Consider the following 13,055-nt stretch of genomic DNA (forward strand, 5'->3'; position numbering starts at 1 on the left):
TGTTGTTCTGATACAATTTTTTGGGGCACCAGATACCGATTCAAATACAGTGATACCTCGACATACAATCACTTCGACACACGATCTTTTCGACATCCAACGTAGAATTTGACACGCTATTTGTTTCTACATCCGACAAAATGCTCGAATTACGACGATTCATGACAGCGTCGCAATTTCATTTGTTTTGTGAGAGAAATCAACATGAAATGGGTCCCAAGAATTTTAAAGCAGGTGATTAGAAAGGAAAAAAAAGGTTAGGCTTACCATTGAAATGAAGATGGAATGATGGAAAAATATGAGCATGGGGTGCACGTCCATGAACTGCTAGACAATACCCCGACGCCAGTCTTTATACGTTTAGGTGACAATTATTATCCTGGTACCATCACCAAAGATATCACCAGCTTCGTCAGGTTTTGAATTATTTAATTCAGAACTTGTGCAACAAAACAGGCATCGCCAACTAAAAGCAACAAAAAGACGTGAAAAGAGAAAGTCAACTGCACTCTCTTAAGCCTAAGTTATACTCCTGCGTTGCGGTGACGGCGAAGTGATTACGGCGTCAATGAGCATTCGATAGTTCTGCGGTGAGGGAACGCGTTGTTCTGTAATTCACCGCCAAGCCACTAGAGGGGTTTGGTGTTATTTTTGTATGGTTTTGGGGCATGCTTGTTGACTTACGCTAATCAAGTTTAACGGAGAAAAATAAACAATGCAAGATGGAACGCCTGAATGTAAATCTTCTGCTCATCAACATTGAATGAATGTTGATCATTCAAATGTTGAAGGGCAGGCGACGCAGAAGACGGTTTCGAGGCGGTCTGGCCGGCTTTTGATGCCGCACAGAGAGTTCTAGACTCGGGTGGAGACAGCTAGCTGTGGCGGCTAGCTTCAAACTGGCGTCGAGCACTGCGTCCAAGGTCTGCAAAGCCCTCCTGCCCGATTTGTTTGCCGTGTCCTACAACTAGCCATAGCAGATTTCTGGCATCTATGGAACTTCCCAAACTGCGTCGGGAGCCTTGATTTTAACGTTATTATAAAAAGCACCGAGGCACTCTCAATCAGTGATGACGTATCGTTTGTGAACTGTCTGTTATTGAAAATTAAAACTTTAAACTTTTGGCACCAAACCTGTGCTTTATTCTACATATACTTGGAAGTTTACGCGTAAGTAAGTCACAGACTCACAGCAAACATATGTAGACAATAAATGCACCAACCAAAAATACGACATAAAGTGATAAAAAGCTAGCAGTTTTGGGCCCACTGGGTCACCGCTTCCTGTGGCCACTCGATTCCGAACACACATGTCTCGGTGGTTCTTCCATTTTTTTTTTTTTCAATCGCCGACCTTGCCATTTGGCAATCATAATAATGTCTTGAGGAGACTTGCTCTTCGATGATACTCTCGTCGCCTTGGTCCATTTTTGCGTGTAGAAAAATAATGTTTTACAATGGCGGTGATTTCGCGCTGAACCGGAAACAGCAGTCTGAGCGGACCAATCGCAGTCCATTTCCGCCACGTCATATGCGTTGACGTGACGTTAGGCTGCCGCTAGGGTTTGAAAAATCAATAGGACCTCGTCAGGCTACGGCGCAGAGTCGTGAATCGGGTCTGCCTAGACGACGCAGGTCTGATGTGGAAGTATAACTCGGCCTTTACTCTGCTGTCAGCCCCGCGGTGCGTTCAGGTACACTACACAAAAAACATAATGTACTTGTGTTGCTCTTGTAATTGCTTTTTGCAATAGTAACAGCAGTATTTATTAAGTATTTTGTAAAAAAGCACTGAGCTGGTGTAACTAGAAGATGAGAAGCACCTGCCAGCAATCGACTGATTGCACTTCAGATTGGTGAAAAGGTGTCCTCTGAATGGGTTGCAACAAAAACCCGCACCCACTGCAGCCCTTTGTGGAATAGTTTGCCCACCCCTGTCTTAGAACAATAATGATGCCCGTCCCGAATTAATTAGACCAAAACGTCCTCTTTATCAACTCGTTGGCTTTTTATTTTCTATGAGAACGTAGGTCTTTGCTTTCTTTAGGTGGCCAAAATATGCCTGATCATAAAAACAACAAATTTCAAATCGCCACTAGGGGGATCCAAAACACATAAAATGCAACCAACCTGGCATTTTTAACAGATTTAGTGTAGGTTTTTGGGCTGTGGAACGAATTATTGGAATTATAATGTATTCTTATGGGAAAATCCTACTCGACATACGAACATTTCCACTTACAAACAAGGTCTTGGAACGAATTAACTTTCGAATGTAGAGGTAACACTGTAGTATAAGCCAACTGTACTGATACCATGCTGTTTGAAAAAAATATACACCGTATTTTTCAGACTATAAGCAGCAACTTTTTTCCTTCATTTTGAGTCCTGTGGCTTATAGTACGGTACTGCTTATTTGTTGGTTTATTTGGATTAATAGGTAACACTTTATTTGACAGTGGCATCATAATACTGTCGTAACTTTGACATTACACTATCATGGTCATGACTGAATATTTATGACAGATGTCATTATCGTCCGGCAAATTATGTCACTAACTTCATTTATGTCCAGCTTGGATCGTTTATATCCATTTAAAAGCGTGATAATTTGCCAGATAACACTAAATTACATCATTACATCACATAAGCATTCATTAATGATCATGACAGTGCTAGGTCATAATTATGATTGTCTAATGACAGTCTTATGGCGCCACTTTCAAATATAATGTTATCAAATACCATAACTAGCAATTTATGAAACAACAGGAACAGTAACTGAAGAAATAATTAGCCCAGAATAAGAATTTTGATTGTTATTTACATCTGTAGTGCTGCAATGCATGCTGGAGGCATGCTGGACAACAACAGTGTTGACAGCAGATGGCAGCAGAGGTTGACCGTCTACCCCAAAGTAGCAGTGATGGCCAAATAAAACTTCTTTATGCAATGAAGCTTTGTAGCCAATTGGTTCAAAGCTTCATGGTGGTTCATTTGGACAGTTCTTTTGACAGTCGTATAATGTGTGTGTATGAGTGTTACCGGATAATGTCTTTTTGTGTAAATATCCCATAATACAGTGAGGACAAGAGCGGCTTATAGTCCAGTGCAGCTTATCCTATGAACAAATGCCTGTTTTGTGTCAAATTTTGTGGGTGGCAGCTAATAGTCTTGTGCGCCCTATAGTGCGAAAATCACGGTACAAAATAGCTTCATCTATTCCTTCTACTTCTGTGTTTTTATAACGAATGGAAAAGAAACCTTGAAAGTACATATGGTATTGGTGCGTTATATTTTTTTTTAGTTCTTACCGATACCGATCCCAGCATTTTCATGCTGTATCCCGGCCCCTTCTGAAACTAGTGTCAGTAAAAAACTACTTATCCTTGAGGACCCCAATTCATGTGACAATTGTTAGGATTTTGTTGAGATTCTACAAAAAATATATATGTTGAAGGAAAATCGTATTGTCATCTAATTTAACCCTTTAAGGTCTGGGCCTATTTTGTCTGATTTTGCATGCCTTTGAAGTTGCCTTTATATTTCAAAGAAAGAATTGTTTACGATGGCCTGGTTTGGTCCCTTTTTTTGTGACACCTTGAACTTCATGTCCAAATTGTTGTGATTGATCAATTATAAATCATCATTTTGGGCCCAAAAAGACCAAAAATTCCAAAATCGTTTTGTCAAAATTTTTAATATTGATGTCCAATTGACAACCAAACATGCGTAACGAACCGTTTTGAAACTTTGTAATATTTATTCAACATGTTAGGATGAACATTCAACCAAAAAAATTTAGAATAAATAGTCTTATATTTGACAATTCAACATAAACAACAGGTATAGCCATAGGCGTTTTTTGCCTTTATACATGCTCCAGTCAAAACAGGTTATATACAGCAGACCTAACAGTGAAGAACAGTGAAAAAAATATATACCATCTAACACAAAAAGTCTTTAGAGGCCATCTCTTTATGAGTTTAGGTATTGCGGCCAATCGCCTGATGAAAACTATGTACAGACAATCAAGCTTCTTGAACACACATTTATATACACAAATTGAGAAGATTGATGTGGGAAAAAATATATATATAACATTGGGGGGGGAAAAGCATTTTCAAAAATATTTACAATAAACAAGTTGAATTTTTTTCAGTCATGCCACCCCGAAAAGCAGTTTCGTCCTGGAATTAGACACGGCTACATCACACAGCTCACACTTCCATGGGGTGTCGGTCCTCTTTCCACCCTTCCATTTTCATTTCACTTTGCTTTCATTGTCACTATAAATGTACATGAAAATAAGTCAGTATTTATGAAAATAATAAAGTATAAAATAAAAATATATACAGCAATAAATAATAATGGAAATCTATATGTATGACAATAGAAAGAATACCATAGCTGAATATGTGCTACATCCCTAATCTTCATATAGAAAGAAGAACACCACAAATTATAAATTCCTGCCTGGGATACCCACAGTGCACGTACGACTTTGATCTGATATGCACATTTTATTATTATATCCACAAACACACACTTATATTGCATCAAAATTAACTTTGTCTTGCAATATCAAAAGAAACTTTCAAAAGAAACGTTTTCAGCATGAAAAAAAAGAGTGAGTTGGTTTACCTCTGCTCGTCGATGGCGTCACCCACGCGTTCAAATCCGTCACTATCTTCACTCGAGGACTCTTCCGAAGAAGACGATGATGACGAATTCGGACCATCCTCTTCCTCAAGTTGATCAGAGGCACAATTGCTTGCGCTAAATTTAGTTTTCCGTTCATTGTCAAAGTCACACAAAGTCGCTGCTCGATCCAGCAGTATCCAACTGGCCGTCGCTCGCCACCTCGCTGCTTCAGAACACTCCTCCTCCCTCTCGTTCGGTTGAACCTTGCACCGCAGTTATATTTATAAAAAAAAAAAAAAAACGCATTTTGTGCTTCCACTGTGACTTCGAAAGGGTTCGTTTGATTTGTGTTTTTTTCATGGAGCTTCCGTTTTGAAAAAGGACTAGAAATGATGGAAATATAGACCTAAACAAATGATCCATGCAGCGTTTTAATGATTTTTTGAGAGGACAATAAAACTATAAAACTTAAATGACAATATCTCACGTTCTAGTTGGTCGATTGACTTCAAATAATAACGAGAGTGAACCGCAACTTCCGCACTTTAAAACGAGACCAACCAACGGCATGTGGGTGACGTAATTAAAACGTGAGGGCGCTTCAGAGACGACGTGCGCTGAGGACGCGCCGGCGCATCCTTCGACTCTCAAGGGTTAAAGATATACCTGTATATATACAATACAATATGATGTGAGGACACTCACTCATTGACGGTTAAATTAAAATTGCCAAACGAATAAAGGGTGCATTCAAAACTCACTGCAATATATTATCAGTGGCATGCAGGAGAGAAAATCCAATCAGAGTCCTATTAAAAGGACTTGTGTGCCACCTGAAAAAGGGTGTAGCAAAAGGGAAGTGCCACAAAGGGTACGCTTGGAACTAGTGAGGGACAAAAAAACACTTTTTAAAAGATTATTTTTTGTATGGATTTTTTTTGGGGGGGGAAACTAGATGTTGAATGCAAGAAAGATTGAATGTACCTCTGGAGTGTGTGCTATGCAATTCATGCTCAACTGACTGTTTGGATTGAGTCCAGTTTTTATGTACGTGTCTGTTTCCTTTGGTGTTTTGGGGGGCAACAAAGGGAACTGAAATTCTATGCTCCATTGTAGTTGAGGCCTGGAAGACACCAGGACTTATCATAGAGACAACTGTTGCCCTCACTGGTATTGATTTCTTAAGCTTGGACCCAGACTATCACTCGCGCCCGGGGTGACTCTCCTTTCCTCCATTCTCAATTTCACCTCTGCCTATCACAAAGAACAAGGCCATTTTTGCACAACTAGTCATCATTTTTAACAACAGAAATTTACTTTGACATTGCATGTATACCATAGCGCTATCGATCTCTTCTTGAGGGGGATGCACTGTGGGGGTGAAAAAACAGTGTCAACATCATGCGCTGCTCAATCAGGTTGACTTTGACATCCAAAGGTCTGGCTTATAGGCCAGAGTGGCAACCAGCGCAACTCGATGCATGCGCTGCTAATGACAGACAAGTGCAGATGGACCTATGTAAAATGTGTGGCTCCTCGAGCGACCTACTAAGGTCAGACTAAACAGCTGTTTCCTCTGCCTTGCAGCTATTTCTTCTAGGCATATTCAGAGAATCTCTTTCTAGACATACAGTACACAGCAAGGGTGTAGGTTTGCATAGGGACGGTAGGGATATAACAGTACCAACTTTTAAGGATGCTCGAATTGTCACCACCAACTTTTAAGCAACTTTATTTGAATTTTACAATGAGTTCAGCTATAATTTAGATTGTCTTCCCTTGTGTTGTTAGGGTAGAATTGACCCTATATTTTTAAATGAATTTCTTTTATTTAGGGCTGTCAAAATGATCGCGTTAACGGGCGGTAATCAATTTTTTAAATTAATCACGTTAAAATATTTGACGCAAATAACGCACATGCCCCGCTCAGACAGATTTAAATGACAGTACAGTGAAATGCCCACTTGTTAATTGTGTTTTATGGAGTTTTGCCGCCCTCTGCTAGCACTTGGATGCGACAGATTTTATAGGCTTCAGCACCCATGAGCATTGTGTAAGTAATTATTGACATCAACAATGGCGGGCTTCTAGTTTATTTTTTGATTGAAAATTTTACAAATTTTATTAAAACGAAAACATGAAGAGGGGTTTTAATATAAAATTTCTATAACTTGTACTAACATTTATCTTTTAAGAACTACTAAGTCTTTCTATCCATGGATCGCTTTAACAGAATGTTAATAAGGGTAATGCCATCTTGTTGATTTTTTGTTATAATAAAGAAATACAGTACTTATGTACCGTATGTTGAATGTATATATCCATCTTGTGTCTTATCTTTCCATTCCAACAATAATTTACAGAAAAATATGGCATATTTTATAGATGGTATTAATTGCAATTATTTACGATTAATTAAATTTTAATCTGTAATTAACTCGATTAAGAACTTTAATCGTTTGACCCCCTTAGTAAAAATATGTCAATGTTGTGGAGGTGGGGAACATGCCACTAATTATGCTACTGAAAGTCTGACCTGCATCAGCGTTAGCATAACATCAAACTGTGTGAACTTGCGAACTTGTGAAACTCGAGTAGAAAGCTGCCTATAGGTGTCTTCCTGTATGTTTTCTACTGTCAACTTTAATTCAACTGTGCATTTTGTGCTTTAATTCATTAATTAAAATGTATTTCTTTTCTACTTCATTTTTTAAGTATATTTGCAGCCTATACACAAAAACACAACCACTGTAAATTTCCTTAAAATGAAGGAAGCATTTTGAAAAATGACTTTCTCCCTATGAAAATAATTTTAACTTTTTTCATTTTTATGTAGTAACCAGCTATTTTTGAGAAATATATCCAATCTGTTTGGTCTTATTAATGTCCCGTCCCCAGCAAAAAAGTGTACATGCAGGTTATACTGTAATAGCGTCCCTACCAATGTTGAGACCAAACCTACGCCCTTGGTACACAGAGGTTTTGCATGGTTTTTGTGGATCTCATGTGTACATTAATTTCTACGTCTTGAATTTTACAATTCACTCCGATAGGTTAGGGCAGACCACTCACAGTAAATCCATTGGGGAACCAATTAGTAGTCGCGTTATCTTACAGACAGTATTTTACAGTTTGGGTTTTTTCTTCTTGATAATCCTACTGGAATTGGACTATTCTCGCAACACTGCTTCACATAGTCAATAGTTTTGAATCGCAACCACTGCATTATGCTCCTGAGCATTGCCATAGACAACATTTACGGACATAATATTGTATCACACAGCTTATCGCACTGGTGCTCAAGGCGGTGTCTGCAAAAGAAAATCAGAAAGATTGTCATTTTAGATGTCAAAAAGGTTTTGCGGCTCCCCTGTTTTCTGCAATACAATATGTACTGTTTGTAATGTAGTGTGTCCTTCCTTGCTTGACATAGTGCAATGTACTCAAAAATACAAATCGGCAAATATTTTACAGACTTGGCTTGCTATTTTTACAACAGAATTCCTCTAAGACTCACTTTGGAAAATGACCCACCAACGTTGACGTTTTGTCACATATACCTGTCTGCACTAGTAATATTATTTCCAGACAGGCCGTGATAGGCTGTTGCTGATTTGATTGGCCATCAATCAAACAAAATTAGTCGAGTGATTATTTATATTTGTATTTTTCTATTGAAAAAGAACTTAAGTCTAGGATTTTCTAACATAAAAAAAGCTTATATGAAAAATATATACTGTACGTAATATACAGTATACGTACATTATAGCTAATAATGAGGAAAAATAATCCATTGCTCACTGTTCTTTCACAATTGTTTTCACTGCCAGCCTTCAGTGTGTGTTGAGTTGCTCCTGTAAAACCTTGGACAGAATTAGGAATATTTCACTGATAAATAGATGATTCATAAGGCTGCATTGATTCAGTCACTGTTACAAGGCATCTTCTGACACCCAATGACAGTATGTTTATGTGTCTCTATTTTATCAAATGAAATACAGTGGGGCAAATAAGTATTTAGTCAACCACCAATTGTGCAAGTTCTCCCACTTGAAAATATTAGAGAGGCCTGTAATTGTCAACATGGGTAAACCTCAACCATGAGAGGCAGAATGTGGGAAAAAAAAAACAGAAAATCACATTGTTTGATTTTTAAAGAATTTATTTGCAAATCATGGTGGAAAATAAGTATTTGGTCAATACCAAAAGTTAATCTCAATACTTTGTTATGTACCCTTTGTTGGCATTAACAGAGGCCAAACGTTTTCTGTAACTCTTCACAAGCTTTTCACACACTGTTGCTGGTATTTTGGCCCATTCCTCCATGCAGATCTCCTCTAGAGCAGTGATGTTTTGGGGCTGTCGTTGGGCAACACGGACTTTCAACTCCCTCCACAGATTTTCTATGGGGTTGAGATCTGGAGACTAGCTATGCCACTCCAGGACCTTAAAATGCTTCTTACGAAGCCACTCCTTTGTTGCCCTGGCTTTGTGTTTGGGATCATTGTCATGCTGAAAGACCCAGCCACGACTCATCCTCAATGCCCTTGCTGATGTAAGGAGATTTTCACTCAAAATCTCTTGATACATGGCCCCATTCATTCTTTCCTTTACACAGATCAGTCGTCCTGGTCGCTTCGCAGAAAAACAGCCCCAAAGCATGATGTTTCCACCCCCATGCTTCACAGTGGGTATGGTGTTTTTCGGATGCAATTCAGTATTCTTTCTCATCCAAACACAAGAACCTATGTTTCTACCAAAAAGTTCTATTTTGGTTTCATCTGACCATATCACATTCTCCCAGTCCTCTTCTGGATCATCCAAATGCTCTCTAGCGAACCGCAGCATGGCCTGGACGTGTACTTTCTTCAGCAGGGGGACACGTCTGGCAGTGCAGGATTTGAGTCCCTGGCGCCGCATTGTGTTGCTGATATTAGCCTTTGTTACTGTGGTCCCAGCTCTCTGTAGGTCCTTCACTAGGTCCCCATGTGTGGTTCTGGGATTTTTGCTCACCGTGCTTGTTATCATTTTGACGCCACGGGGTGAGGAGGGAGTTGAAAGTCCGTGTTGCCCAAACGACAGCCCAAAACATCAATGCTCTTGAGGAGATCTGCATGGAGGAATGGGTCAAAATACCAGCAACAGTGTGTGAAAAGCTAGTGAAGAGTTACAGAAAATGTTTGGCCTCTGTTATTGCCAACAAAGGGTACATAACAAAGTATTGAGATGCACTTTTGGTATTGACCAAATACTTATTTTCCACCATGATTTGCAAATAAATTCTTTAAAAATCAAACAATGTGATTTTCTGTTTTTTTTTTTCCACATTCTGTCTCTCATGGTTGAGGTTTACCCATGTTGACAATTACAGGCCTCTCCAATATTTTCAAATGGGAGAACTTGCACAATTAGTGGTTGACTAAATACTATTTGCCCCACTGTAATTCAGGACTGGAAGTAACAATTGGCTGGCTCTCACAGTGCGTTGGAAATGAATTGTATTGGATGATGGCATCCCTGTCATTTTCCATGGTGGTGTGGACATCCATGTGCTAGCAGTAACTCAGCCTTCACATTCAGGTCCCAACAATAAATTACATTTTTTCACTCAGCGTGGATCAAGAATGCAAGACAAATTTGCTCTTTCACAATGGCACTGTTTCAGACTACTGCTATGTCAAGGTCAGAACACTAGAGACACTTGACGACATACAGTATGTTTTGATATGACCGCATCCTGTTGTCTATGGTCATTGGGCTTATCTTGTCAAACAATCATGGGAAGCGGGACCAGAAAATGTTGCTGGTTGTTGTTAAACTAAATGTTACACTACTACATAGACTTCACCGTCAGGTGACAGAATTTGCACAATTAGTGGTTGACTAAATACTTATTTTCCCCACTGTATGAGTCTCCATGAGTCTCCATGAGCAGCAGCATCAAAAAATTCAAAGCCGTTCCATAGTAAAATCCTGATGAATTATTTTTTATATAAGTATAACAAAACTTAAAATGGCTTTAAAATTCTAAGATTTATGCTAGATGCACAGACAGCCTACATTTTTAGGATCAAAAGCAATATTTAACATATCATATAAGTTTTTGCCAGAAATAGCAAGTAATTTTTTTACAATAACCAACATGGCGGCTGTCACAAAACAAAGAGCTTTTTAAGTTGAAAATTCTTGTAAATAAATGGTCAAATTGCGCAATTTCTATAAATATGAACGTAAAACAGTCTAGATTCTTGGCTAAAAGCAAAATAATGGGTAGTTATCGTTCATTTTACGTACATTTTTCAAGCAAAAGTAACGGTATTGTGTAATCCAACATGGCGGCTGTCACGAAACAAATAACTTTTTAAGACGAAAATTCTTGTAAATAAATGCTTAAATCATGCAATTTCTATGGATATGAACGTAAAACAGTCTACATTATTGGTTTAGAGCAAAAACTGGCAGTTATTGTTCATTTTACGTAAATATTTTAAGTAGTGCTGTCAAAATTATCGCGTTAATGGGCGGTAATTAATTTTTTTTAATTAATCACGTTAAAATATTTGACACAATTAACGCACATGCCCCGCTCAGACAGACTTAAATGACAGTAGAGTGAAATGCCCACTTGTTAACTGTGTTTTATGGAGTTTTGCCGCCCTCTGCTGGCGCTTGGGTGCGACTGATTTTATAGGCTTCAGCACCCATGAGCATTGTGTAAGTAATTATTGACATCAACAATGGCGGGCTACTAGTTTATTTTTTGATTGAAAATTTTACAAATTTTATTAAAACGAAAACATGAAGAGGGGTTTTAATATAAAATTTCTATAACTTGTACTAACATTTATCTTTTAAGAACTACTAAGTCTTTCTATCCATGGATCGCTTTAACAGAATGTTAATAATGGTAATGCCATCTTGTTGATTTTTTGTTATAATAAAGAAATACAGTACTTATGTACCGTATGTTGAATGTATATATCCATCTTGTGTCTTATCTTTCCATTCCAACAATAATTTACAGAAAAATATGGCATATTTTATAGATGGTATTAATTGCAATTATTTACGATTAATTAAATTTTAATCTGTAATTAACTCGATTAAGAACTTTAATCGTTTGACCCCCTTAGTAAAAATATGTCAATGTTGTGGAGGTGGGGAACATGCCACTAATTATGCTACAACAAATACAGTCCTTATGTACCGTATGTTGAATGTATATATCCATCTTGTCTTATCTTTCCATTCCAACAATAATTTACAGAAAAATATGGCATATTTTATAGATGGTTTGAATTGCGATTAATTGCGATTAATTACGAGTAATTAATTTTTAAGCTGTAAGTAACTCGATTAAAAATTTTAATTGTTTGACAGCCCTAATTTTAAGCAAAAGTTACACTAAATTTATCCATTGATTTTAATTACCTTGAATCCTCAACCAAATCACTCTTGAGACACTCCTGCCTTCTTGTATGCAGTAAAACCTTCATCCTGTTTCCACCTAAATCTGGCGTTAGAACACAGCATGTGTTTGAGTTTATCACAATGAAAGCCACCTCCCAAGCCGTTGCCTGGGTCGGAAGGGAGCTGACCTGTCAGATGGCGGAGTCTATGACTACTGGATTTAATTTATGAAGAGAAACTTGGGTTAGTTTTGATTGCAGCAGTGTTTTAAGTTGGACATTATAATAAAAACATACTTGTAATACTACTACCAAGCACGCAACATAATATTATGTTGCTTGCTATTTAGTTAGCAACATAACATTATGCAGTCATGATCATCCCACATAAACCCAATATCAAAACTGCCGGGGTGTTCCTGACATAAATCCACCAGCTTTTCTTCAATTTTGTTGTTCCACGTCTTCCTCTTTCACTTTGTTATGGGATGTATAAACAAATCTGACAACAGTGACCAACACAGGCAAATCCTATTGGTCTACCTCAAGGTTGTGTTCATTTTGGGATCAGACCGCTTCTCCGACACTAAATGGTTGCTCATGTCACACTACCAGAAGCGGGTCAAGAGCTGGTAAATCCTTTGTGATAGCATATTGCTAGTGCTGTCAAATTTATCGCGTTAACGGGCGGTAATTAATTGTTTAAATCAATCACATTAAAATATTTGACGCATTTAACGCATGCGCGGAATGACCCGCTCGTGCATTGCCTCAAATAGATCACAATATGACGGCGTTTTTTGCACATTAAGAGCTAAGAAGCAGAGAAGGCAAGTTGACGCAGACGTTCATTGGACCGCGCCATTGATTGGCATAAGCTTCGGCAACTCTTTCACAACAAACATAAGTATCATTTAGTGATAGCACAACAAAAATAATATTCCTATTACTCAAAAAAAAAAAAACGATCACAAAAAGAAAAGCCTTTCAATCTGTATTAAT

General features: G+C 38.1%; 1 protein-coding gene across 2 annotated transcripts in view; it reads left to right on the forward strand.

The window, feature by feature from the left end:
* The window catches only part of nlgn3a (neuroligin 3a), a 431,355-nt gene that overhangs the window by 381,427 nt on the left and 36,873 nt on the right, over positions 1–13,055 (forward strand). The window lies entirely within an intron of this gene.

The sequence above is a fragment of the Corythoichthys intestinalis genome, chromosome 11 (assembly GCF_030265065.1).
Source record: "Corythoichthys intestinalis isolate RoL2023-P3 chromosome 11, ASM3026506v1, whole genome shotgun sequence".
In the NCBI taxonomy this organism is placed as follows: Eukaryota; Metazoa; Chordata; class Actinopteri; order Syngnathiformes; family Syngnathidae; genus Corythoichthys; species Corythoichthys intestinalis.